Source organism: Trichomycterus rosablanca, chromosome 1, assembly GCF_030014385.1.
Source record: "Trichomycterus rosablanca isolate fTriRos1 chromosome 1, fTriRos1.hap1, whole genome shotgun sequence".
Classification (NCBI taxonomy): Eukaryota; Metazoa; Chordata; class Actinopteri; order Siluriformes; family Trichomycteridae; genus Trichomycterus; species Trichomycterus rosablanca.
Genome location: NC_085988.1, coordinates 68435321 through 68459936, shown reverse-complemented (window position 1 = coordinate 68459936; position 24616 = coordinate 68435321).

Here is a 24616-nt window from a genome sequence, read left to right as displayed (position 1 = left end):
AGCAGTAAAGCCAGACAGGAGCGAGGCTTCATCTAGTGACGAAGTACAGCTTGTTTTACTATTAAGTTGTGATCATGTTAGTGTGTATATATAGGGAAATTAACTCTATTTCCTGTAGATGATCTCACATTAAAGAAATACAAGCATGATTGTTGCACTCAGTGACAGCAATATTACATTTTCTCTTTGTCCCTGAAGCAAAGAGCCACATGTTAACTTAATTTCCAAACCATTGGACATGCATTCTTGACTTTTGTTATTTTATCCACATGAGGGAATACTAAATTTCCCTTTCAAAAGTTTTGCAAAAATTGCATTGCCCTGTTTTAGTTTGACTTGTGATTTAGAGCATCACAGTTTACAGTGGTGTTATCAGTAAACTGTAACACTGCCATGACACCACTCACCATAACACAACTTTCCCTTTCAACAAAATTTGCAATACATAAAGCTGGAAACTTAGTTTTATTAGAAATATACCTTCATACTTTTGTTAAAAATGCCTATATATTATGTAGTTTAGTCCTTCTGGTGACATACACAACAGTATTGTATTCATATTCTGCTAAAATTTCCATTGAAAATTGAAAAAGTATAGAATGTAAAGCAAATAGATAAAAATATGACTGCTCAACTAAAAATGACTGGCATGCTGGGTGCTCTTTGCATATCAGCACTAGAATTACCATGGACTAATGATCCACACTCTGTTTAAAAGCAATAGCTTAAGTACAGAAATAAACTAAACAGTTTTTGTAATAAGGAGGTGAGGACAGCAGAATGGGACTCACCACCAGACTGATTCTGGCTCCAAGTGCAAGTGCTTTTGTTCTGTATAACAAAAGGAACACACCCAGAAAAAAAAACAATGGAAAACCATTACAGAAAAACCACCGTTCAAAGCAGGATTTGATGCTCAGCTGTAGAGGCCAGACTCACCAGTCAGTACAGTGGGGGAAGAAGAATCACAGCAAGAATATCTCAGCATGCGAAAAGTCAACTCCTAGTTCCCAATTGCTAAAGGGAGAGCGCTAGGTGGAACTGCAACCATGGCCAGCCCACCAAATACTCATGTAGGGTGCCCAGCCAGGTCAGTAACCCCAGTGAGACACCGCATGCTCTCAGGATTGGTATCAGACCACTGCGTCCCCTTAGCACCCAGTAAAAAGAATAAAAGTGTTAAATACTCATAGTTAGGTGTGTGAGCATGCTCAACAGTCTCAGGTAATCACCTACATTCTTTGTATTTTCTGTTGACTGCTCCACTATTTTTAGGGGTCATCCCAGCAGATCACTCTGGGCCACTAACTAATGGGTAGAAACATTTTATTAACTTGTATGTCAACTTTGCATTTTACATTGACTTAAATATGTCTTAAAACAACAATTTAAAAGTTGGACATTTTACAGCCTTGTATCCACAGCCTGCTTAATAATTTTCTACATGTGCATACCTATGGTGAGTTTTATGTAAAAAAGAAGATCTTATGCACTTAAAGTAATGTATTGATTGTTCTTAGATTAGCAATGCTTTTTTTTAAAAATTTGATGAGCTCTTGTGTTATAACAGATTGTGTTCAACAGGGCAATATTTATTATTATGTTATTGTTTATAATTTCTTTCTTCTTTCTTATAATGTAATCAAGATTTTCATTTACAGTTCAGTCACAAATTTTAAAAAGGGGGCTACATACAGGCAAGGACGGATTAAGGATAGTCTGGGCCCCTGGGCCTTTAAAGTGAGCTCAATGTTGGACATATTGTCAGGCATGAAAAGAACATCAAATAGCTCAGTTAAGTGTGTGTATGCATTCAAACTGCTTGAAATTGCTTGTCTTAAATGTAAATAATTGCAAAATTGCTAAATTAATTTGTGTCTCTGCGCTTAAGAGAAATTGAACATAATAATTTTGAAACAATACAAATTCAGAAACATTAAGTAAGGGCCTGAATCGCATATTTGCAACAAAACGTCTGTTATGAAATATGGTAGCTTGCCTGGCAATTTGTAGGTCCCTAGAAAGTCAAGGAGCCATGGTGAACGACTTCTATGGAAGTCAAGGGCCCCATAGCAGGGGCCCTTGTGATCAAGAGCCCTCTAATGGTATGCCCTGCTCTTCTCTAGGGCCCCCTGGTAGGGGCTCTCATAACCAGGGCCCTCTAAAAATATGCCCCCCTCTTTCCTAGGACCCCTAATAGCCAGAAGTCGAAGTCAGAGCAGTGCCACAACGCCTCATCCATTTTCATAAGGGGACCAAAAGCATGGCTAGGGCCCAAAAGCATGGCTAGGGCCCCCAAAAGCATGGCTAGGGCCCAAAAGCATGGCTAGGGGCCCCAAAAGCATGGCTAGGGCCCCCAAGAGGCCCTGGGGTCAAAGTCCCTAATAGTCAGAGGATCCTTAAAATGGAGGGCCCTCGGAAATAAAAAATATATTGTATCATAAATGTTGATAGGCATCGCAAAATGTTTTGGGCCAGGGCCCCCCCCGGGGCCCCCTGACCTCAAGGGCCCCTGGGTGCTGGCCCCACTGGCCCGGTCAGTAATCCAGCCATGCATACAGGGTATATCAATAATAGAGTATTAATATATTTTTTGCAATAGGCCAACATTTTTATTCATTTAAAAAAACCCACCTAAAAGCGGTGCATCTAGAGTTATTTCCTGTACTTTATCTCTTTGACCATGCATATTGAGCTTGAGGGATATTTTAAAAAGAAGAAGATATCATTTATTTGTCATATATACATATACAGTACAATGAAATTCTTTCTTCGCATATCCCAGCTTGTTTGGAAGCTGGGGTCAGAGCACAGGGTCAGCCATCGTACGGCGCCCCTGGAGCAGACAGGATTAAGGGCCTTGCTCAAGGACCCAACAGTGGCTGCACAGCAGAGCCTGGATTTGAACCCCCAATCTTCCGGTTGATAGCCCAAAGCTCTACCCACTAGGCTACCACTGTCCCAAAAGTATCTGTCCCAAAACACTGTCCCAAAAGCCTTATACCCATCAGGTCAACACACTCCCACATGGATTCAAAGCAGACAATCTAAACAAGGTAGTCAAAAGCCCTGAAGTCTTCCTGTGTCACACAGTGTCTTGTTTCATGGCATGTATTTAGCCAAAAAAAAAAACATATCCACCAGAGCCATGACATCCATGAAACAACTGTGAAACAGGGCTAGCCCACAGAGTTAGGAGGGGCAGCACATTTTTCACTTTTAATTGAGTGTCAAGCTTCCTGGAGATTAACTATGCTCAAATCATGCATATAAATCCATGCCTCATTACAGATGCTGTATTTGTTATTGATATTTACAGGAAGTCATATTTTCCTCTGGGGATTAAAGCTTAGAGAAAGTGGCTTAGCTGTGCATTGAGCACCCTTAGACAATCTGCTGCAGCTTTTTTTTACAGAGCTACTGTGAGAAATAATTTTTCAGAGTCAACAGAGAATAAAGGGGATGAGAATATGGAAAATAAATTTATAGTAAATGTTAAAATTAATATGATTTTAGATAAGTAACTGGACATGTGACACATTGTGTCTATGAGTTACCGAAAAATTAAAAATGTTACAGAAAATTAAAAAATGTTACCGAAAAGTTACAAATGTTGTTCAGTGAAAACATTGATTGGTAGTAATATTAGCAGTTTAATCTCAGTTGTTAAATAAAGGCTTCAGAAAATTAACAAGTCAAAAATTCTTGTGGATTCCAGATTTATGGAGTGCTGCAGAGATGGTTATACATCCAATATGTTTTGCCATCTCTGCAGAGAAATTTTGAGTTCTCTTTGAGTTAATGTTGGGTTCTTTCTTACCTACCTGATCAAAGCGTATCCATTCTAGATGCCCAGTTGTGTCAAGCTTTTTCCATATCAAACATGGTCATGGGAACACTTAAAAGCCCTAGATATTGTTAAACAGGGCTTAGCACAGTTTGGTCATGGAGATCTACAGGCAGTTGATCACAGAGATCCACAGACTTCATGGTTTGGTTTTTGCCAAAGCAGGGTAAATTGTGAGCCCTTGTAGACCCAGGCGTGTGTCCATCAATTTAAATGCAAATAGGGGAAACTTTTAGGGGATAAAAAAATTTAAGTGTCATTTTCTAAGTATCAGACAAATTATAAGTGTAAATTTGAAGTGCCACAGTCTAAATACTTTCGAAAAAAAACAAACAAAAAAAACCATTTTACTAAGTAAAAATATTGGGACACCCCTTCTATTTTAATGGATGTGTTTCATCCATGACAATCGCTAACAGGTGTAATAAATCAAGTATATAAAAGAAATTTAATGCTTGTAGAAACTATAATGTTGAAACAGGTACTTAACACAGATTAAGTAAATATATACACAAAAGTGGTTAATACTGGCTTCCCCTCACTGGCCTAATCTACATCAGTAGTTTAGGGATTCATGCTCGACCACCCTCTTAACCCTAAATTGCTTGTATTGTACCTTGTCTCAGTTGTAAGTTGCTTTTGTTAAAAGGTGTTAAATTACATATATCATTCCCTGACTGTCAATCTTTCTCTCTCTTTCAGTCTCTCTTAGTTGACAGACAGCCCGTGCTCTGGTGGCATCTGCCTGCTGCTCTGCATCTTGCCTGTGTGATCAGCTTTCTCCAGCAACTCAATACATCTTCTTTCCTTCTTAGCCCTGCTCTCCCTTCAAAACGCGCAGCTTGCATGCCAACTCACTGCCTCTATTAACTCACATACCATCTTATGTACTGCCAAAGCAGATTGTGTTTGGAGGGCAGGCAATTAAGGGGGAGAAAAAAAATAATCGCAATGTAATTTTGGCTGGAATATTTACAAAAACGGCGAAGCTTAAGCGAACGAACATGACAAAGTCAACACCGTTGAGAATAATGATTTGGTGCTGAGATTTAGTGGGAAGGGAAAACTGGCACTTTCTTAATTATGCAAGGCCAAATGTCAAGCCTGCTCGTTGTCAGTGTATTTGGTTAGTGCATTTCTTCCTTCCCATTTTCAGCAAGTTTAGGCTATGCTTTATGAATCTAATTATAAGTCATTAAACTGCTCTGCTTCTCTCTCAGTCGGTGACTCAGTGGAGTTTTGAATGGGTGCTCATAAGCATCATGTACCAAACAAGTAGAGTTAAAATGACCGCAGTTAATTTGTCTCTGCTCCAAAACAGTAAGGTAGCAAGCAAGTGTAAGTGAATTACGATGCTCTGCAACAACGCTGCTTGGCCAGAGAGAACTGAAATTAGTTCAGGGTAACAGCACTGTGTAATTCAGTGTGTAATATTACCATGCCCTGACTACCTTCCTCTTGAGAGAGATCACCTGGAATCTCCTAATTACTGTGAGATACCCTAATGAGATCCATGTCTAACTACCTTTTCTACAAAAAACTCAAACATAATTATAATGGTTGCAGTACAACCAAAGCGCAACCAAGACCTACAATTTAAATAAGGGTCACCTCCTTCTCTAGGTATCAGTGAAGAGAAAAAAGCTTTTTTAGAAATTTGCAAAAGGTGTGTTTACGTACATGTATATATATATATATATATATATATATATATATATAACGTGTGTGTGTGTGCGGCGGAGGCTGTGCGGGGGCTTGTTCTTTGGCAGCAGCCAGGCGTTGCGGTTGCGTTAGCAGTGCTGCAGATGGTGAGCACTCTGAGCTGAAGGTGAGAGAAGTGTGTCTGTATGTGTGTTTGTGAGGTTGGCGGGCCATTCTGTGCTAGAGAGAGCAGGCAGGCGTCGGCGGCGGCGTGATACTGATATTGTGCCACCGCTTTGCTCCGGGCCCCACCAGCACCCAGCATCTTGGCTAAGGGACAAACAAGGCCTGCGTGGGCACCAGGCACACCAATCCACACTTTGTGTATGTGTGTTTGCTCATGTGTGTGCGTATACACACATTTGTGTGACATACATGCTCCTTTTCACCTGTCACCTGTTTGTGAAATAGCTAATAGGCAATGTGGCGACAACTGTGCCTTTTTAAGCCAAAAGTGAAGATGTTCACTAGCATGTACCAATTTGCAGCTCTCATGTCACAGGAATCAATTCAGTAGGTAAACCTGCAAAGCAGCTTTATTACAGGATGGTATAGATCTTTTTTTAAGTCAAAGTTTCTAGAACTTGACACATTCTAAATACGTTTAAGCACAGTTTTAAATAAGGTCTGTACCTCAATGTATTTCCAAGTTTAAATAAAAGTTGATGGATGACCTCTGCAGAGTAACCAGACTAAAAATGTTGTTTGAAAAAAGTGATTTAAAGGTCTGGAAGATCTTGCCTTGAAAATACATAGTGAAGCCAATAATTTGATGGTGCTTAAAAATAAAACTGTGTCAAGAGTAAAAAAGGCCAGGTTACATAGCTTATTAACCAGAGATTGTCCAATATAGGCAAAGCGCAAAGAAAAACTAAAATTTTTTATCAAATAATTATAATATTTCATATAATTTTTAGAAATGTCTTCATCCTGATCAGGGTAGCAGATGGTTCAGATCTTAACACTGGGCACAAGGCATCACAGACAGGGTGTCAGTTCAGCTCGGGGCATCACACACAAACACACACCTACAGTGAAATAATAAGGTTAAAAAAAAGAGAAATTACAAAAAAAGCTACTTGGTAAATTATTTACACATATAAAAATGAAATATAAATTCTTCCGAAAGCATATTAAATTCAACCTTGATAGGTAGTAGCCCTTTGGTGGACATCTGGCAGGTCATATATACCTGCAAGTCAAATTTCTTCATTTCTATTTCACTTTATATTTGTAAAGTCTAGGTGCTGATGGTCCAAAGCCAAATCCTAGTATAGAAAGGTTAAGCTTTCCTTGTGCACCTGCTCTTCTGTTTCAATCTGATAAATGTATGGACTTTTAATAAAATGATGCTGGTCATTTTCGCAGGTTACATTATTGCTCCCACCTATACACTCCACTTTGATTTGTTTTGGGGTCACTCAAATAATAGTTATACTTAATGCAGGACAATGTTTCTAAAAAAGCTGTTACTAAAGCAACCAGTTTGAGCAGGGTTTTTCAAACTTTTTTCTCCATATTTTGTCCATGACTTTCAACACAACCCAGGCAACTCAAACATAGCATAGTATGCTGATTTCACAAAAAGAGAGGGCAATGTGCATATCAGGATTGGCATTCAGTCATTTTTTTAACTTTGTCTCAATCAGAGTTAAAACAGAGAATCCTTTTTTGCTACTTTGTGAAAGGCAGTAGCAACAAAGCAACAGTGGGTAGTCACAAGAGAGGCCAATCCAGAATGTAGATAATTTTTTGTTTCTGTAGCGAGTTTTCAGTGTGGTGTCACAGGTCAGCTGAAGCATTGCTGATTCCTCCAGGAAGGTTAGGTTTAGCTATAGTTAGGTAGGTTTTTGACCCACCAGTTATTGTTCAGATCAGCAAACTTCACAGGCAGAAATTAGTGCATGAAATTCTGTGTTAGTCCATCCAGATGTGTCTCTATGAAGTGTGTCAAGCCCACAATCACTTGCTTTAAAAAGAGTTTTATCACCACAGCTTTATTGACTTCTGGAAACTTTGAATTTGGTCACAGTGTTTGAAAAGACAGTCATGTCCTTGGAGTTGTAAATTTAGTTCATTTAGGATAGATAAAATGTCAGTGATATATGGCAAAGTTAGCAGCCATTTCTCATCACCAAACAAATCCACAAGTCCTCTTAACTCTTATATAATGATGCCGCTGTTTTTCCCTGTCATGCAGACTGCCCCGCTTCTTATGCCTTTACAGTTTGCCCAATCCAGTCCATGAGTTGTTGTGAGTTTAACTGTTAAAAATCTGTTCACCTGTTGTGCTTGAGGGAAGTGTCAAACAGCAAAGGAGGTGCTCAACATTCGCTTTTCCAAACGCGTGCAGAAATAGCAGTGCTTTTATTCAGCTGAAAGTCTTTGGCTGTTTGTAATCTAAATATTAGCTGATTTTCCAAATTCTGTGCAATGTCCTCAGTTTGCTGTGACATAGTATTATCACTAACAGGAATCTATTTTAGCTTTTCAGCAGCCTTTTCGCCCAGGACTGCGCTCACAATGTCACGTCCAGCAGGTAGTATTAAGTTTTCTGCAACTGTATGGGGCACTTTTTCTTGTGCAACACAATATGCAATTTTATATGATGCTAATTGCTACTTGTCATTGTGTGACAGTACCCTGCTGAGAACTTAAACTGCATTTCTTAAGCTTTCCTTTGAAAAAATGACAAGAATTTATCTGTCCGATCCCCATGAGGGGTGGTTAAATGATGCAGTAGCTTTCCTGGCTTCAAACTTTCGTTTGCCAGCTTTTCCCCACAAATAAGGCATATTGACTTGGCATCTCGATTTGTGGGGGAATAGATAACAAATCCAAAAAAATCATCTTTATAGAGCCTAGTTCCAGATTTTTTTTGGCTGGTCCATTAGCATCATTGCTAACTTGCAGCTTACTGCTGGGTTCTCTTGTGCTTCCACCTGCTTGCTCAGAAGGATTGCAAACCTTTTCAGTTGTTTGTGGAGCCACTGTGTCTTTTTCTTGAAAAGAACCTCTCAACACTATCGGCAGTTGTTGTTGGCCTATTCATTTCTCGACACCACTATTAATAATATTCAGAATTAAATGTTTGAACAGCAGCAGCTAGGCTAACCAGATAGTCTGGGTTGTAGTGTTGTAATGTAAAACCTAAACCTATCCAAGTGTTAAAAATTGCTCAAACAAATACATTATATTTATGTAAGGTTTATACAGAATTAAGGATTTTAGAGAGATTATGTAGGCAGAAGCAGGATATATTACTTAGCCTGCCTATGATGGTTTATAAAAATAAATTTTTGTCATCTAAACTTGACATTGAACATATTGTCCTAGTTATAGCCTTACCTTATACCTACATAAATCAAAATTTGATTAGTCATACCTTGTAGTATATATGTACACACCCCATTTCTATTTCCAAAAGGACTTTCATGCTTGTTCACAATGCTGGTACAACATAAATCAGTTTGCATTGGCAATTCCTTGTGTTTTGTACCCTCATTAAGATGTACCTGTTTTAGAAAGGGCATTGTCATTGCTTGTGTATTTTCACTCAAATGATTTGTTTACAAACCACAATACAGCAAAATAATGTAGGCCAGCACTAAAGCCAGACAAATCACAACTAATAATTAAACAGGTCAAGTCACAACTCATAATCAACTACATTCAAAGGCATCAGAATTATTCGATGAACTTCAGGTAAATATTAATTAAAAAAAAGATGAAAATAAAACTACCACCACCACAACTGCTACTACTACTAAGAATGGCATTGTTTGGTGGAGACATGTTTTTGTGCTAGCTTTGTTGATTATTGATAATAAAGCAACAATAGAAATGGAGGACTTTATTCATCTTTTATCAAATAAAACATTTTACTCTTTGGACTACAGTGGGAAGGTTGGGGTCAACGCAGCATGGAGACCAATTCCAAAAATCTAATGGTAAGGTCAGTGTGTTCTACATCACATGGTATGTATGACAAGGTCATAGATGTTTTTGCTTCCCAGACAGCCAGGAGAGTCAGCATTAGATTAAACCTGGCACATCATATTTACTACAAGACTACTGTGGTGATATATTGTTGACTAGTTTGGTTGTCATCTTCAGATTTAGCTATATAATATTTACATATATATAATATACATAATACAACTGTCATACCCACCCAAGCTGTACACTATGTAGTTGTGTGGCCAGACCCCCCCCCCCCTTTTTTTTTAATATAAGAACAGCTTTCACAGCTGTGCTGACAGTATCCACAAAAGTCACCAATTACAATGCTAACAAGTTTTTATCAGTGATTGCTTATTATGCAGCTGATGTATTTTGTATACATTTAAGGTTGTTAGCTTACTAGTTGTAGATCAAATCTCCTTACTGCTGCTTTGTGCTTAAATGTGTTTGGGTTTTACATGCATTTGCCCTCAATAACACCTCATCAAGTCCCCCAACCAACTTTATTAAAAAATAGTTATATTTTAGCTTATGAACAATAGCTATTAGTGAAAGCAAAAAATTAAAATAGCTGGAGGAAATTAAGTCAGCAGTGGTATTATAGTTTACAAAAACTAAAACAAAACTATAAACCAATAACTATAAAAGCACATAAAAACTACACCTTAATAAAAATGTAAATTAATTCAATAAAAAACTGTTAAAAGGATGAGAGTTATTTAGCTTTTTTCCATCAAATCTTTGATAGTAGTCTAGTTCAGTGTGGAAAAATGTCAACAGCACGACCATCTTTTCCAGTAATGTTACATAATGTGTAGTGTTTTATGCATTTTCTCTTTAGAAATTGTCCCATTTTGCCCTGTAACCCTGGTCACAAATTTTTGGTTGCTTAAACAGAACATCACTATGGCTGCTATTTGTCAAAATATAAGTTCTGTGTAGGATGAAAGTACTGGCTTACCAATTCACTTTACCTAAAATTCAGGAAAGGTTTCAGGTGAAAATCTGTGTAATGCAGAATAGTACATGCTGGAAATGGCAGAGCGAGTGACAAGAGAAATAGGAAGATAGGGATTGAAAAAATGTGAGAGAGTGTGTGTGACAGGAAAAATGTCAGTCTTTGTAGGAAAATGAAAGAAAGAAAGAAAGGGAAGTAAGTGCCAAGCTAGGAATCTATGCCTCTGAGGTACAGGGCTGCTAGATGTGGGTGTCAGGTACATTTCTTCAACCCTCTCTCTCACATACACAAACACATAGACACAAACATACTGCATGGCTGGATAACAAATAACTGCCGGGGGGAGCTTTGTAAAACTCCTCAGCATCGTTAATAACATTTAGCGATGTTAAGCCTGTAAATTAGTGAATCTGGACCGCAGAGATATTATTTATGCTTGTCTCTTGTCTTAAAAGAGTCAGTGTGATGGGTAAATTGTGTTTAGGTCATAGAAGTGGCTTATTTTCATTGCAGTATGATATGAGATTAATCCCTTGACAACCTTTGCAACACACTTCAAATTGCGAATGTTGTGCTTTGAGATTTTGTTGAGGGAGACACCATAAAGCACATCGGCTTAGTCACTACATTCAGATACACACACACACACACACTCCTCCACCCTCGCCCAGTAATCTCCAGACAACCAAAGATCACACTGTTCAAAATCCTCCAAAAGTCTTCGTAAATACTACTAATACTTCTGCCATCTGCAAAGCTGATATGTGTGTCTAGGGTGGATGGAACAGGGGTTATCAAGAGTGTGTGTGTCATTAATTTGTTCTGGTTTATAGAGAATACAATGCAACCTTCTCTGTGACTTGTGTGGTTAGTAATAAAACAATTATTATTACATCTGATGCTTACAGACCATCTTAAGGGTTGAGATTGGGGCTTGGCTGCTGTACATCAGGATAAGCAGAAAGTATCTGTCAATGAGTACTACAGTGTATTTATATAGCCAAACATACATACATAGCCAATCACGTCTGTGTAGGTGCCTGGATGGCCAGTAGCAGCCGCTTGGATTCCAATAAACCCAGATTTCAGTGAACTTCAAAAATTACACCAAGGTTTCACACTAAACTAAATTAATTACCCCTGTCTGTGCCACTTCTGTTCCTGTTTAGATATTTTTATTTACTTTAATATACACTTTGACACTTACACTTACTGACAAATGTACTCAACAAATGTCCTTGCCTCTAAAATAGATATTTCCGACCAAATTTTATTGAATGCTGTTTTAGTCTTTCCCTTGCTAAACTAATTTATAAAGCTACTACCCTAAAAGCCAGTGACCCTCAGTCCTTTTATACTACTGTTCATGTTTTTCTACAGTGCTGTATACTCTTGTCCATCTGAAATATTTGCAAATTACAACCACATTATTTCTAAAGCACTAGATGAACACGCTCCAGTAACAACTAGACGTGTATCCTTAATTCAATAATCTTCCATACTTTAATCAGAAACTCCAGTCTATGAAAGCTATTGGAAGGTGCCTTGAGTAATTATATAGAAAAAAGCTGGTCTTGTTGTACACTCTACAGCGTATGCTGACCACCTGTTCAAATATAATGCTGCTTTAAATGCTTCCCGCTTCTCCTACTTGTCGCTGATCAGCAGTGCTAGCTGCAGGTTACCGTTTGACACAATAAACAAACTGATTCACTCTCCTGTTTGTGCAGCTTCAGGATCTGATGAGCTCTGTGAATATTATTAATTTCTCTGTCATTAAAATTACCTCTGTATATCACTACCTCACTACCAACATTCATCTGTCTGCTCTACACCAGGTGTCTCTTAAACTGCCTGTTCAACTGCTTTGCAGATTTACTTGTACAAGCTCATCAGCCATCAAAGAGAAAATTATAAGGTCTAACTTATAGTCTTGTTGATTAGATCCTGCCCCTACTTTTCTTCTTAAAACCTGTCTATGATATTTGTCTCTATATCCTATCTGATACGAAGTTCTTTGGCTTCTGCAACAGTTTTACTGGTGTTAAAAACTGCTGTAGTCACCAAAATTATGAACAAAAATCTGGCCTAGATCTACACAGACTAATTCCAAATCTTCCATGGCAAAGGTCTTGGAAAAGTTGTTACTTCTTAGTTGTAGGCTCACCTTAACTACCAATAACCTGTATGAACCATTTCAGTCAGGTTTTTGCATGGTGACAGTTCTACTCAGGGTAGTCATTGATCTACTTCTATGTGCTGACTCTGGTTATCTTAATATTCCTGCTTGATCTTACCTCAGTCTTTGTTAGGGTGCATTCACATTAGAATTGTTTTGCGTTTCACTCACCGCAAGCCTCTGAAGAAACTGACGCTTTGCTTAGCGTTTGGTTTGAGTGGTGCAGTAAAACGTCATCAAAGTTCACCACCACACAAATATGAATTTGTGTGAAATCCACTCTGAAGGCATCCACATATATCTATGTTTAGCTGTAATTTACTCACTTAAAGTATTTTTATTATAAAACTTGTTTTATACAGCTTGGGATGCTGAGAATTTGTGAGAATTAGCTACTCTGAGTCTGAAATGCTTATTGTGGGGAAAAAGGCTTAACATGACTGTACTAAAAGAATGACATGGAAACACTAATCTTCTCTTAATTATTACTGAATTATTACTAAAAAAAAAGTGTGTTTATTTCTCTCTCACACTGATTCACAGGTGGGAGAAATCGAGTGCAGTGCAGACAGTAATTAGACTCTAAATGCTTGCTGATATCAGGGAACAACAGAGGGCAAAATCACAAAAAACAGAGCATAATCATTACAGAAAGGCCACTGACTTCAACTGCCCCTCATTCCTTTTTTAACAAATCCAAAATTATAAAATGGTAAAATGTTGTTCTGTTTTACATCTCTGTTTGAAAGTTTCATTTTAAAATGATTCAACTGTATAACAGAGATGCTCTAATGGACAGAAGGGGGTGAAAGCAGCAAGTGGCAGAAAGTTTCAGCAAACATCTGACCGCAGCAATCTAAACAGAAAATGACATGTCTCCTGTTTTCATGGAACGTCATTTAATGATAATTACTGTTATTTGCAATATTCTGAACAGACCAATTATTCCTGCATAGAGCATTTTAATGTATTTCTCTGCTACCAAAACATGGGGGTGTGAGTGAGTGTGAGACAGGAAGGACATTATATTTGTAACTAAATGGGTATTAATACAGACATTGCAAAACTTCTTTGATAATGACAGACTAGCACAAATGAACTTTGAAATTGTGTATTATAAATTTATTTCAATCATACAAATAAAACAAGTGTAACATTTTCAAAGAATACATACATTTACACATTGTAATGGAAGTAAAAAAAAAAACCCTCACATGAAACAGCATGCCTGAAAATCAGTCTCACGGCATGATAAGAGACAGCAAGCAATGTACCGAACTCGGTCACTAAGCTGCTCCATGTTTCTAAAGTTCATTTCATCTGATCTCTGATCATTTTACAATGACCACAGAATCTGTATCAGCTCTCCAAACAATGCCCCCTTCTATTTGGCAAGCATTCTCATTGTGATTTCACTTATTTTGCAATGCAAATAAAGAGGAAGCAACACAAAATTTAAAACAGGGGTTTAAATGTTTAAAGCATAAACGTTTTAATGAAAACAGCTGAATCATCAATTTAGCTAAATTTAGTAAAATGTTCTCTGCATCCACATAAGTGTAAGCTATCAGTGACCCAGACTACAAATTAGAAATAATAAAATACCACATAAAGACAAAATAGCAATGTATAAATTCAGTTCTACGACTCTTTTCCTTTCCTTTGTCTTTTGTCTGGTACCTTTTTATTTCACACCCCTGATGTAATATATTTCATATCTAGAATATAATATCTAATATCAGATCTAGAAGTTCAGTTTCTTTGGGATATACCAGGTCATAGCAAATTATAAAACAAATAATTCAGCTGTGTGCAAAACCATTAGAAGTTTTAAGGGGCTTTTTATAAGCAGAAAAACACATAAAATTAATAATAATAATAATTATTATTATTATTATTATTATAAAATCCATTACAGCAACATATCAGAAGCAAAAGGGCAGTGAATGTTTTGTATTTCCTTAAATAAACAGCTGATTGACAAAATAGACACAATCCCCATTAAATCAAATGCGTGTGTGCTTTACTGAATATAATCTCAAGACACTTGTGTAAATCTGTTCAGTCTTGCTGCCATTACACAACATCACTGCATGCTTATGATATCTCAGCTCCATGGTAACAGCTACTAAAGCACCTTTTAACAATGAGACTTCAGTGTCAGTCATAAGAACATACACTTTACCTGCAGCAGGCTTAGTCTGAGCAACAGATTTTTTAAATGAAATATCAATCCACCTAATGCAATGTCTAAAGCATTCAGAATTATAAGAACAATATTATAAACTTTAATTTATCAGGGTTCATAAAGATGTGCCTGAAGAAATATTAATGAGAAACTACTACCTTGCTTACTCGGTTGTAAAATGGGTAAACTGGCAACTGACATTTCAAAAAATGTTGAGAGGTTAGAAAAGTTTTTTTCTAACATCTACGTACTTTTCTAGCAAGAGAATTGACAAGCTAAGTGATACATGCTCAGTGAATGCACTTACCAAGCAACAATGATTTGTAAACTGTCCTTTACAGATATTGATTGTACACAGCACAGTAGAAAAATGTTTGTTTATTTGTTTTTATAGAACTATGTTATACTATTTTTTATAGCAGTGTTACGCAGAGAAATGTAAGCGAAAGTAGATAAATGTAATGCTTTACTTTATATACCTTATTCATTTTCGTAAAAACACTAATTACTTATGTAAAAAACACTAATTACTAATGTAATAAACATGTAATGAAAACATAAGTGGGAATAAAATAAGCATTAATGAAAGGTTTAGTTGTTTGCAAGCTATGGGTTAAGAATAATGTTACTCAATGCACAACCAAGTGCAATAAATGTAAGGATTACCATCAACAGTCCATAACAGAATATGAGAGATTTATGTGCATAAAAGGCAAGGCAAAAAAAACAATATTAAATGCCTATGACATCAGATGACACTGCATTTAAAAACTAACATTTGAGGCACCCAGGTGGCACAGCGGGATATTCCGCTAGCACACCAGCGCCAAGATTCTGAAACTTGGCAAAACTCGGCATTGTCACGGTCGGCTGGGCGCCATCTAGCGGGCATAATTGGCAGTGCCTGCAGCAGACACGGTTCTGCTAGGGTGGGATGATCGGACTGTGTGGGTGTAAGGACCCTGATTGGCAGATAGAGAGGCGCCTGTGCAGAGTGCATAGGTGAAAAAGGGTTCCACAAAGGGCTGCACGTGGGTTGGAGGAGGTGTGAGCAGCAATATACCCACCTCGACTGCAATCAGGGATCCCCCAGCAGCAGAAGACAAATTGACTACACTTAATTTTGGAAAAACTAAAAAACAATCATTTTAATATTCTTCAGCAGTAGAGTAAGCTAGCATTCACCTAATAAGAAACAACAGATGTACATTAAACAATGAACCCCACAGCCATCATGCTCGTTTGTACAACACATACAACATCTCTAAAAAAAGAGACATCTAAAGTTTGCACACAAATATTTCAATAAATCTCATAATAAATCAGCTTTTCATATTTGACAGAAGAAGGGTTTGGCATATATTTACAAAAACAACATTCAACCTAATGTTCTGGGGCTGCTTGTCTGCAAACGTTACTAAAGCAGTAGAAGTTATTAATGTGTACATGAATAAAGAAATGCACTGGCACACATTAGAGTCTTAATATTCAGTCTTATCAAACAAGAAATCAAATGTGGATTAAAAAACAAAGCCAAAAAACTCTTTTAAAGGCAAGTGTGCTTGAATGACCTACTGACCTCAATTGTATTCAAAATATTTGAAGGCTAGTTGGATCCGTTCATGCTGTCAGTGCAACGTCAAAATACAAAATATGTTAAATCCTGCAATAATATGCAGATGTTCAGAGCTAGTTTGATTGCATCTATTAAAAGTACATGTGTTAAAAGTACAACTTTGCCACGGTAAAAAAAACCCCAAAAGTGTCATCTTTCTGAGATGAAATTTATGGAGATGGTCAGATGTAATCCAAGTGCCATTGAAAACCGTTCAACCATAAACTGGAAGCTGCTGAAACACAGATGTACACAGGTACGTAGGTTTTACGCACTTCCAAACAAGCAATAAGTCACTGCCCCAAAGTCATCACTGATGACTAACATATACTCCTTATTTATTTATTTATTTAAAAAACATTATAAACACTTATAAAATAACTTAACATTTCTTTGGGCAAAGATAAGCCATTACTCATTTAGTAAGTGAATACTCATGCATGAAAATATTTTATATAAATATAAAAAAATCTCATTCATTAAAATTCAAATCTTTGGCAGTTAAAGTCACATGCTCAGGGCAATGACTTAATGAATTAGCCCTTTAAATATGCCAGAGGACTAATGCTTACGCACAAGTACAAAAAAACATTTACCCAGGAAAAAAAGCTGGGGATTTTTGGTGAAATTAGCAAAAACAGGGTGAGGGCAAATTAAAGATACACTCCAACATGCTGTCAGGACAGGTGAGAAAAAGTTTTCTGGCAGTGTGCTTTAGGTCTAAAGACAGCATGTTAAATTCAGTGCACATATTTTTAGTCTTTGGTGTTATACTGTACACTGCCATTAGTGCTTGCTTAATACACATAATAATATACTGTCTATACGGAAATATTGTATCAATATTCAGCAGAGTTACCAAAATGTGGACTATGGACTATTTAATAACTGAGATCTAGTTGTTCAGTTTGTCTGGGATATTCCAGGTTATAACAGAGAACATAAAAACGTAATTCAGGTGTTTCAGAATTACAGTTTTTAAAAAAGTGATGAATGTGTAGAATAATAATAACAATAATAGTAATAAACAATAAATACTAATAATGATACTACTACCACTACTACTACTAATAATAATACATCTATTATAGCAATATATCAAAAGCAAAAGGTCAGCGAATGTTTTGTATTTCCTAAAATAGACACAATCCCCATTAAATCAATTACGTACTATAGGAACAAAAAATACAGTAATTCTACTGTTAAATTCCTTCATATATTTAATCATGCAGTTACCTTATTGTGCTTTGATGAAAAACATTACCTTTAAATCATCTATCATTCTGATTGGGTAAATGAGCAGAAAGCCTTTTCATTTTGTTTTCTGGCTGCAACCAATAAACTATCCTGAGCACAGAATATGTAAAAAACTGCATGACTACATTGAGAACTTCAAGACCTCTGTTAGATCGCTCATCTCCACACATGAAACACATTTTATTGTCAGTCTTATCTAAAGACACTGGCAAGGAAGCCTCTTTCGTTGTCAGAGCTGGAGCCGCGTAATAAATTGCATGTCTGTTTATTGTGATCGGTGGCCGCTGGCTGGCCTCCTGCAGGATGCATTATCATGCAGTGATGCTCCCTGTAAGCTCTTAGGGGTTTATTTATTTGTGTTTGGACTGCATTTACAGCTTGCGAGTGACCCCGCCTAGTTTTTCACAAGTGCTCCCGACAGCAGGCCTGCTTAGCAGCACCATTTGCAATTAACATACTATTAGCATAATATTTGCATGTGTGGAACCAGGTGTTAATGGCTGCAGAAAAATGCCTCAGAAATCAGCTTGGCAGTATAAAAATCAAAGCCCAGTGAACATAAGCGGAATAGCCTGTCATCTCATCGCTCAGTTAATCTACAAATGTACAAAACACTTTCCTCTCTCCAAAAAACATTGTTATCAACTGTTTAGGGCTATCTTTGATCTGTTGCTATCAGGTATTTTATTCCTGTTGCTCAGAAGCAAAACTGAATGTGTCAGAATAAATAATTTAAACCATTAAATGTGATTTCTAATTTATCAGGTTTTTTGATGTCTAAGAAAATAATACATATAGGTGATTCTCTACATCCATTTCTGATAGACAAATTAATAAGACATATGACATCAAAGACAAGACAGAAATTCCAGACATAACTAGCAAGAGCATATAATTCTGTGAGAATACCCGGACCATTTGGACCAAAAAAAGGATGACGCTACACTGCCAGACAGCCAGGAAAAGGACCTCACCAAATCAGAAATGGATGTTCTAGCCCAAGGCCTCAAATCTTCTCAACAGCTGCCCATAATAAGACTTATCACAACCACAAAATTAGCAATAGGAACTTACAATCTGGCACAGTCTGAAGCAGAACAGATTAGAATGAAAGGCCTTCCTTTAAACCTCACCAACAAGGAAAGGAAGGCCATTATATCTGGAAAGACCGAAGCATCACAATACTGCCAGCTTACAAAGGAAGGTGCACCGTTATTCTCAACACAGCTGACTACCATATCAAAAGAACCACACTCCTCAGTGACAGATTTTTAATTCACAAAAAAAGCCAAAATTCCAAAATATAATGATGGTGGGCCCAAACACAAACACACAGACACACAACAGCAAACCAATATAGGCATGTACAATATTCAGATGTGGCAAGGCTAATAATTATCATCTTCTGATAAGCTGGAAGGAAAATACAACTCACAGTTCAGGAGCAGCAAAAACAAATTGTGAGCTATAGTGAAGGTAAAGTTAGTTTTGTTCTTTGGAGTGAAACAGCAGCGAGACGGTGAAAACTTCATCAGAGGACCGTGTGTGATTGTCTTGACCTTCGTCTTTGCAAGTTCCTGGTCTTGGCATAGTAGAACCAAAAGCCTACAGCTCATGAGCCAAGTTTATAAGCACACAGTCCTCGCACTAGCCAGCCGATTATAGCCAGGTGAGCTATAACAGAGCTCATTAACTGATACTAACAAAATTGATATATTTAAAGTGACAGTACATAAATTTAGTATTGCTAGAGCACATTAGTACCTTGGCCATATTCGTACATACATTATCACAAACCCTGTCTGGATGATAATGGGAAGACTCTTATTGTTTACAAATTATTTTTGACACATCCAAGTTTAGTATGGAGTCATTAGGGACGAGCTGCAAATCAAGTCTGAAGTCTGCAACTGAAGTGCGGCTCAAACTCAAGTCCCTAACCTGAGTGCCCATATCTAATGTAATAACCCCCTTGTTGTTCAAAAAATTGCCCTTTTTCCATAGAATATTCACCTACAGGTTTTGACATAATTTAAATTTTTAACAGTTGTGAGATATGCACTGAATTAGCAGCAATTTACTCTCAACTTTGTGATTTCTTTGTGATTTTATTTCATGTGGCATTTTATTGTAGCTCCAGACTCCTGTTCTTGGCTAACAGGAGTGGAACTAGTTATGGTAATCTGCTGTTGTGTGTTCTGACATGCTTTAGTGATCACAATGGTTGTAAACAGTGGTTGTTTAAGTTATTTTAGCCTTCCTGTCAACTCAAATCAGTCTCTTCATTCTCATCTAACCATTCTCTCCTCTAAAGCATTTAAGCCTGCAAAACTTTTACTCAGTGTTTTTTTTTTCCAGTGCAAGCTTTGTAAACACTAGAGCATGTTGTGCATAGTGATATTAGGTCAGCAATTTTTCACATGCTCAAACCAGAGCATCAATGACAATAAATAATAATATCTAAATATAAATAATAAATGGTAATAATAATAATAATAATAATAATAATAACAATAATAATAAGATAAATGAACAGTTGTGCAGGTGTAGCCCATCATACCAGATTTTTTAAATTTTAGAATTTACTCTTTAAAATTATGAATCTTAAAAATTAGCTGCTGGTAGAAACCTGACTATAAAACAGTCTAATAACATACAATGTTTACTGCTATCTTGGTGCTTTAGGCTTGTGAGTACATTTGGACAGAACTGAATTTGAGAGGGTTAACATGACAAAGAAAAAATGAATGGATTGAATTATATTTAATTGCTTAAACCTTATTATAAGCTTCATTCATGTTTTTATCAAAGGACATAATTGGTTACATTTAAGTCATGACCTCTAGTGTAAAGGTGAACGTGTTCCATTAAAACAGCAAGGTTTGTATTTTTTTTTTTGCTCTTTTCCAATCCTTTTTAAAATCGAAGCTATACCACGTTTTCATCATTTTATGTGCATCAAGTATAGCTTAAATTTTTTTATATTTTAATAATTTTAATAATTGGTTGATCCTGATCAGGGTTGCAGTGGGTCTGATGCAAACGTGTAGTGCTTTACGTTTAGTCGGAGGGGAGGTGTGTTAGTCACGGCTCTCCTCGGTCAGGAGTAAAGGACTGCAGCAGTACAGAAGAAGCTAAATGCAATCGGGTAATTGAATACGACTAGAATGGGAGAAAAATTGGGGGAAAATGCAAAAAAAAAGAGAAAACATAAAGACCAGAAGAGCTTTAAAGAGATCCAGTCATAGAGAAAGAACATATGTTCAGCGCTTTTCCAAAACTACACCAGATATCAGAATTCAAATACTGATTATATAGACTTATATCCATTTGGAGCTAAGTCTCCCACTGAAACAGCAAGGTTTGTATTTTTTTTTGCTCTTTTCTTTTTTTAAATCAAAGCTATACCAAGCTTTCATCATTTTATGTGCATCAAATATAGTTTTACAATAGTTTTATTCAGATTTTTAGCTTAGTCAGTGTAAATTTTTTTAATAATTGGTTGATCTTATCTCCAAATGGAGAGTCTAAATAATCACTGTTTCCTTCCTCACAGAGTTGCTGGCTTCTCTGTCTTTATAATAAGGCACACCAGCCAATAAACACTATTTCACTGTATAATATGGTAAAATATCAAAACCAAATAGTGAAGTACTAAAATTATTATAACTATTATTGAATATTCACAAACATCATCTGTATGGTAGGTGATAAAGCTAACAGGTGAAGCTATAAAATAATCAATGACTACATTCCACAAGTGTACCTAATAAAGGGCTTATTGAGTGTACATAGGAGTATAATTGTAATTCAACAAGAATCTCTACAAAACAAAGTTTACATAACCCAACAGATTTTTTATCATGATTTTTTATCGTGATTTTATTGTGACGTGTTTATATTTTCTAGTATGAAATTCACTTTGTGTAGAATCTGTCTGCGCTACCTAATAATAAGGACCTAATAATTACCTAATAATTAACATGTATTAAACAAATACTTAAAAACTGTTCGGTAGTCAGAAAAAGAGACCAAACAAAGTACAGAACACATTGCTGTTTTTATTAGAGCCTAAACCGGCAATAATACTGAAAAACGTCAACTTAAAACAGATGGTGGCAACCCACAGCTTTTTTTACAGTAAGAGTTCGTAAACTCTTGCTTTTTTTAAAACGTGTCATGAATAACATCAATAAAAGGGAAAAAAGGAAATATACAACTTATATTACACTGTTATGAACAAAATATAAATCTATACCTCTATGTTATATTTACATAATTATCTTTCTTGATTTTTCAAGTTGAGATGGTAAGATAGGTTTAAGAATGTTCTTTTTTATTAGTTTTATTTTGTTTTGAGCTCCACCCATGTCTTTGATTGTCTTATCTATTATTAATAGTAAAAGTCATCAGCTTCTGTAACTGACAGCAAGAGAGTGTGTGTGGACCAGCCAGTCCTTCTGTCTACACTGAACCTCTATGAGGTGTGATTGTGGGGTCTCGATTGCATTAAAACGTGATTGAAAACAGCAGTAAACAGGAAACATGACCGTAGACAGTAGTAGTATTTATAGTAGTATAAATACTTATAGGTGATTGTTAGTGTAATCTAATGAGGAGGGTCACTCTGCTGCACAGAGGAACGAGAGGCGACCCAGTTAAAGAGAGAGGATCTGCCATGGTGTGGAGCTAAAACAAATCTATCATTTCCAGATCTGCAGTCCCACAGAGATTCAATCTGATACGATTGCTCAGTGGAGCATCACTAATAAAAACACATAAGAGTCCCTGCGAGCAAATATGATCGTGCCGAGTCTGATCTGAATTACATCATGACATGGCACTGAAGGACTACAAATGTGTCTCTCATGACCAGTGATATTCCACTGAGTCTCAAAAGGACTACAAATCCCAGTAAACAATAACCGAGCTTCATTTTTCTTCAATGACAATGGGCTAGAATATAACAGTTATCTTTATCTGTAATAAAAGAAATAAAGAGATTAGAAAATTTCACATTATACATAAACCATTACAAATGGAAAAACAATGTTCTTCTTATGTTTTTTCTCTGACTGTCCAGAGTCCTAGTGCTTTAAGATATGGGTTCAAGGTTCATGAGTGATGAAAAAAAGGAAATTTTTGTTTTAAAAAAGAGGGAAAACGTCTCTTCCTTCATGTCAGCAGTTCAGTGTGATCATGTGAGCGTGGGAACAGGATTAATACAATGGAAAAAAAAAACTAATGAAAAAGAGCAAATAAAAAAGTAAAAATAAAGCACAGAGTAATTAGATCTACACCTACCAGCTAAATATAATGCTTTATAAAGCGTTTCTTTCATAATGTAATAATTAAAAAAGAACAGAGAAGAGGAGAAAAAAAAATAAATTATACTGTACATAACTTACTAAACTTAGGAATAAACGCTGACCATCCTTATAATTATTGTTAATAATATTATTACACTAAAGGCAGTCTGAATAGAAATAAAATACAGTATTCAAATACAAATAAAAACATCTGCTAAGCAGAGTGTAAAACATCTTCTCCTTCAACAACTGACAGCAGAGTGACGTGTTGTGAAGACAATAGCAAGCAGAGATAAAGATCTGTGTCCCATACAGGGTTGGACATGATCAACCCTACCTCAGAAAACAGGCATAACACAGTGCAGCACACGAGAGCTCAACCCTCTACACACTGCGCTCGACCAAATATAGTACCTTTTACAAAGGGGCACGCAACACCTGCCTTTACCATTACACAAGGAGGAAAAAGCAACAGTGAAAGCTTGATTTCCACCAATCAGGACATGCTTAAATGATTAAGATGTTATTTCTGAATTGAGCTTGGAAAAGGGGAGAAAATCCATGATAGCACTTTCCTCACTATAACTAACTGTAACCAGGAGTAAAAAGAAGTGCTACCATGCCAATGCTGGGCAGTCGGGTAAGGCAAAAATAGAGGAGTAGATTAATTAGTAGTGTAAAGAACATAGAAAAAGAACAAAGACATTAAATCTAACACTCTTAAGATGATTTGTTAAATACTGGAAAGCCAAACATTTGAAACACTGATGCACAGTCTATTGTTTTTACTGTATATGTACAAATGAGTTAAATAGATACCACCATAAAAATAACTGCCCTAACAGCATGGAAATGATACTGGCAACTGTCCAATCAAACCTGAGCGCAGAGTTTCTTTAAGTATCTGTGAATGCAACATCTATTAAAGACAGGAGATGAGTTGTCTTTAAAAATAAACTTTGTAGCTCATCTTGCTATGCTGTCATTCTAAAGCTGTATTTAAGTGTAGCATTTTTAAAATCTAGGCTACTTAGTATAAAGATAAATAAAGACCACTGGTTACACACCATGTCTGAAAATACTTTGATACTTGAACCACACAGTAAACAATGCACTTTAAGCATTGTTTACTGTGAAATATTTAACAGTTACATCAGTACTTAATGGCATTTTTATATTTGCTGTGGTTTAAACTGATACAGGATTTGATTGCTTAAACTTTGATATTATATCAACTTCAAAGTTAAATATCACATTTTGGTGTTGGCTAAATTTCACTTAATTTTGCCTTGCACTTAGTTTAAACATTTGTTGAATTTAGTAAATCATTATCCAATCATATTTGAGTGCTGTTAGCTCAGTGCTACACTGCTGGGAATTTTTGACTATGGTGATGTAGTTAAGCTAACAATACAATAATCTTTTTAAGAGCTCACTGTGACCCAAAACCATTGTTGAATTTGGAAATATTCAGTAGAAAATGTTGCTACTATTTTATGATAACCTGTTATGATAACCACATAACAATATGACTTGAAATGAAATGATTATAAAATGCTGTAGATGATGGATCTTTAGTTTATGGGATTTACAAGACTA